Raw genomic sequence first — 6000 nt, 5'->3', positions numbered from 1 at the left:
GGTAGGGCGCGGCTCCTCTTCTGTGCCTAGGTTTACTTCGACAAGCTCATCAGTAGTGAGTTGTCCGCCATCTTCAAGTTGTTGAGGTGCGGGGGCAGCCTCATATACTTCACCTTGGAGGGTGGTCATGGATCTATGAACCCGAGACAACAGAAAATTTTCATCCTTCATCCCTTGACGTGCATTTGCAGCAAGCACAAAAAGAACGAGGTTGATGAGGAGTTTGATATAAAGAATTACCATCCTCGTAGTTGGAGGTTGACTCCTCGCTCTCACTTGGATCATGTACAAATGCCATGTGGCATGTGACCCTTTGTGGATTATCATTTCCTTCGTCCTCACTTTCGGAAGACTCGAGCGGATGTAACCTGCACCATATCTTGGCTGGACCTTCTTTTTATTTTTCTTGATGATCTTCTCTGCTTGACCCCACCACACTTCGCATATGGCGGGTGGTGATGGCAACCTGCAATTTCTTTGGAGTTCAATCCCCGACTTTCTTAAGAGGGAAACCAATCTTGGTTCCACCTTCATAGTAGTCACAGCTACATCATTATCAACTATAGAGATGGGAAGTTAATTAAAATGTCACATGGTTGTACCTGCGGGACCTTATAGAAGAGAGTAGGCGGGAACCCATAATGTTTTTCTGGGATCACCAAGACTTGTAACGGCATTGTTGTGGAGATGTACATTGATGGGGGCTGCTTAGGTGCAGCACCCTGTAGTTCCTCTATCTCAGCCCACCCTTCTTCGTACCGTTCCTTGTGGATGTTCTACGCTTCTAGTCGTTGGACCAGCGTGCGTCTCCAGTACGATAGGGGCTGGTGAGCCACCTGTGGTGAGGCTTTTAGAAGCTCCTAAGCATGTGGAACTTTCATTAGTTAAGGTATGATCCAATGATGGTGTAATAGTAGGTAAAGCATCCTTATCATTAGAGCAAGGAGTTATTGTAGGTTCAGGTATAGACCTCGATACGAGTGGAGCCGGAGAAGAAGTAGCTTCGACGACTCAGCAATATCGATGGTGATTTCATAGTAGGAGTAGCACATTCCCTCCTTTGGGGGCTGTGTAACTATGCTTGTGGGTGGGAGGAGGAAATCTTCTTCCATGCCTCCGACCCCTATCCTCTTGACTTTGGCTCGCCCGGAAGAGTGTTGACTTGATTGAGGCTCACCGTCAGGTGACATAGTTGAGCCCGGAGTAATGAGAACATCGGCCGGCGGTGCTACACGACCTCGTTGTGTTTGAGGCTCTCCGCTTGAGAAATAATATTTTGCATCGGCATGGTATGCCTCCTGAATTGTGTACGGGGTAGTGTTGCCAGCTATCCGGTGTTGTTCACCACTTCCATCTACAAACTTCAAGCATTGATGTAGTGTTGAGGGGACCACTTGGTACTTATGTATCCATGGTCGACCCAATAGTGCTGAGTATGAAGTCTTTGCATCTATAACAAAGAATCTTACTTTGAAGCTAAAGGAAGACATTTGTATCTTCACCGTAATGGAACCGAGTGCCGACCTTCCTTGATTGTCAAAGCCACAAATAACCACTTCCGTTGGCTCCAAGTCATCCAATGTGAAGCCAGCACGTGTTAGACTACGTACGTGCAAGATGTTCACCGCAGATCCGGGATCAATGAGCACACGTCGCAAATGAGCAGCTCCGATGTTCCCTTCTATGTAAAGCGGGCGATTATGATTGTCATCCGCCACAACTTTATCTTCCTCGGAGAAGGTGATCTCATTTGCATTCAAGAAGTTGCAAAGTACTCGGTGCTTTGCCATGGTCACCTCATAGACCTCTGGCGCTTCTAGTGCCTTGGCAAGAGCATGCCGAAGTTCAGGCACTAATACTAATGCATCATAGACACTCAAAAGAGCTGGAATTCGCTTCAGATGTGCGACTATATTATAGTCTATCTTAGGAGACTCTCCTGTTGCATCTGCGTCAGGTTCAACTACCTCATCTTCTTGAGGTGGGACATCCTTCGGTTCTCGCAACTTCTCTTTCGTTGGCTTTTGTTGTTGAAGCTTATGTGGGTCAGGAAGAACTTTACCACCTCGAAGGTTCATGTTTACCTCTTTTGTAGAGGACCCTAGCAAGGGAGGCCCCCCATACATTGTTTGTATCTCCTCATGTGTGAGGCCATTGTCATCGAAGAAGAGCTATTGGATTTGTTATACTGGATAACCACATTGCATGAGGTATTGCTGGGAGACGAGGAAGGTGAAACATTATTGGATGTCTCCACTTCTATAGCTTCAGTAGGCTGCATCCATGTGCGAGGCATGAAGTGCGCCAAAGTAGGAAATGGCCGTCCTAATCGAGGAAATGATTCATCTCCTTCTGACTCAGGCACAAATCTTGGTGGCATCCTGCGACGGCTTGGGTCATGCCATCTTCTTAGCCCCAACGTATTAGGACGTGGGGTCGCAAAGTAAGAACCTTTTCGTTGGGTTTGCAAGGGAGAAGGCCTATATCGCCTAGTTCTATATGATATTCTCTTTGCCATCAAGGAGTCATGAGAGTGCCTCAAATTAATCAACTTCCTCTCTACTTGGTCCAATGGAACCCATACTTCGTTTTCACTATCATCGTGGCTTGTGTTACCAGTTGGTCCCACTGTCACCATGTTCACGGTATGGTATGCTGGGGTTAATGGCATCGAAGTTGTAGCTGCAATCTTTTTTCATCAATGGCTCTTTGAAGCCACTCCTTGAAAGCAACACAATCCTCAATCACATGGCCCACATATCGATGATATGGGCAATAGAGAGGATTATCAGTCATATTTACTTGGTCAGGTCTCTTTGGTTCTGGTAGATTTAAATGGTTATGTGCCACCACTTGATTAAAGAAGCCTTTTATCATCTCCCTACGGAAAACATATTGCTTCCTTAGGAGTTCTTGAATAGTGGTGCGTTGCCTAGCCCCCGTAGGTTCATTCCTTGCACCTAGCATAGGTGCATTATTCTGGTGCATTACTCTAGCAGTGTTAACCTCATTTGACGCCCTAGGCTTGGCACCATTATTGTTTGGCTTCGCTGTTGCATTAAAACGCTTAGCATGATCTGTCATACTAGCATTCTTGTATAACTCCATGATTTGAGGAGACTTTTCGAACTCTAGCTTGGTTGCTGCCACTGCCGAACTGAGGGCACTAAATGTTTTTGGTTCGCGCCGAGATACTTCGAGCGACCAATGTTGTTGCATACCATGTACACACATTTCTATGGCATCCTCAGGGTGCATCTCTCGAGCAAGCCGTACATAGCTATTACGGAATCTGACTATATATTCATCAATTTTTTCATCATATCTCTGTCGAACTTGTGACAGTTCGACCACAGAGAAATCTTTCTTCATGGTAACGAAATGAGCTTTAAAGAGCTCTTTCATGCTTTTCCAATCAGGGATGGACCCCACAGGTAGCCGGCTATACCAATGAAAGGCAGCCCTGATCAAAGAACCAGAAAACTGGCGTAAGAGAAGAGATGGGCTACGAGCAGTGTCTCCACAAGTTGCCTCAAAGTATGCTAGATGCTCCCTTGCATCACCGGTCCCATCAAATTGGCGGAACTTAGGTGGATGCCATCCTGCGGGGAAGGGAATTAGATCATGCCATGATTCATATGGTTTATCAAGCTCACTCTCCGATGTTTGGGGAGCTTGTTCTGTAGAAAGTTGCTTCATCTTTTTATCCACCATGTCCTCTATGAAATTGTGATACCTTCTTAGCATCTCAGGCTGAGTCGCAGCACTGCTGGACACCAAGGGAGGAGGTGCAATCAACTGAGGATTCTTGTTAGGGTCTTCATCCGCTCTCTGACGGCGAGCTATTGATGGCGTGTATTTCACACGTTCGTTGGGCAACCCCAAGAGGAAGGTATGATGCGCACAGCAGCAAGTTTTCCCTCAGAAAGAAACCAAGGTTTATCGAACCAGGAGGAGCCAAGAAGCACGTTGAAGGTTGATGGCGGCGGGATGTAGTGCGGCGCAACACCGGGATTCCGGCGCCAACGTGGAACCCGCACAACACAACCAAACTACTTTGCCCCAACGAAACAAAGTGAGGTTGTCAATCTCACCGGCTTGCTGTAACAAAGGATTAACCGTATTGTGTGGAAGATGATTGTTTGCGGAAAACGAGAGAACAAGTATTGCAGTAGATTGTATTTCAAGTAAAGAGAATTGGACCGGGGTCCACAGCTCACTAGAGGTGTCTCTCCCATAAGACGAACAAGCATGTTGGGTGAACAAATTACAGCTTGGGCAATTGACAAATAAAGAGAGCATGACAATGCACATACATATCATGATGAGTATAGTGAGATTTAATTGGGCATTACGACAAAGTACATAGACCGCCATCCAACTCGCATCTATGCCTAAAAAGTCCACCTTCAGAGTTATCATCCGAACCCCTCCAGCATTAAGTTGCAAGCAACGGACAATTGCATTAAGTATGGTGCGTAATGTAATCAACAACTACATCCTTAGACATAGCATCAATGTTTTATCCCTAGTGGCAACAAGCACAACACAACCTTAGAACTTTCTGTCACTCGTCCTGGTGTCAATGCGGGCATGAACCCACTATCGAGCATAAGTACTCCCTCTTGGAGTTACAAGCATCTACTTGGCCGGAGCATCTACTAGTAACGGAGAGCATGCAAGATCATAAACAACACATAAGCATAACTTTGATAATCAACATAACAAGTATTCTCTATTCATCGGATCCCAACAAACGCAACATATAGAATTACATATAGATGATCTTGATCATGATAGGCAGCTCACAAGATCCGACAATGATAGCACAATGGGGAGAAGACAACCATCTAGCTACCGCTATGGACCCATAGTCCAGGGGTAGACTACTCACACATCACTCCGGAGGCGACCATGGCGGTGTAGAGTCCTCCGGGAGATGATTCCCCTCTCCGGCAGGGTGCCGGAGGCGATCTCCGGGATCCCCCGAGATGGGATCGGCGGCGACGGCGTCTCGGCAATGTTTTCCGTATCGTGGCTCTCGGTACCGGGGGTTTCGTCACGGAGGCTATTTGTAGGCGGAAGGGCAAGTCGAGAGGCGGTACGGGGGCCCACACCACAGGGCCGCGCGGCCAAGGGGGGCCGCGCCGCCCTAGGGTTTGGCTCCCCCGTGGCCCCTCTTCGTCTCGTCTTCGGTCTTCCGGAAGCTTCGTGAGAAAATAGGCCTCCGGGCTTTTATTTCGTCCAATTCCGAGAATATTTCTTTACTAGGATTTCTGAAACCAAAAACAGCAGTAAAACAAGCAATCGGCACTTCGGCATCTTGTTAATAGGTTAGTTCCGGAAAATGCACGAATATGACATAAAGTGTGCATAAAACATGTAGATAACATCAATAATGTGGCATGGAACACAAGAAATTATCGATACGTTGGAGACGTATCAGCATCCCCAAGCTTAGTTCTGCTCGTCCCGAGCGGGTAAAACGATAACAAAGATAATTTCTGGAGTGACATGCCATCATAAACTTGATCATACTATTTGTAAAGCATATGTAGAGAATGCAGCGATCAAAACAATGGTGATGACATGAGTAAACAAGTGAATCATAAAGCAAAGACTTTTCATGAATAGCACTTTAAGACAAGCATCAATAAATCTTGCATAAGAGTTAACTCATAAAGCAATAATTCAAAGTAAAGGTATTGAAGCAACACAAAAGAAGATTAAGTTTCAGCGGTTGCTTTCAACTTGTAACATGTATATCTCATGGATATTGTCAACATAGAGTAATATAATAAGTGCAATAAGCGAATATGTAGGAATCAATGCACAGTTCACACAAGTGTTTGCTTCTTGAGGTGGAGAGAAATAGGTGAACCGACTCAACATTGAAAGTAAAAGAATGGTCCTCATAGAGGAAAAGCATCGATTGCTATATTTGTGCTAGAGCTTTGATTTTGAAAACATGAAACAATTTTGTCAACGGTAGTAATAAAG

The sequence above is a fragment of the Lolium rigidum genome, chromosome 1 (assembly GCF_022539505.1).
Source record: "Lolium rigidum isolate FL_2022 chromosome 1, APGP_CSIRO_Lrig_0.1, whole genome shotgun sequence".
NCBI lineage: Eukaryota > Viridiplantae > Streptophyta > Magnoliopsida > Poales > Poaceae > Lolium > Lolium rigidum.
Note: the sequence above shows the minus strand (reverse complement) of the source record.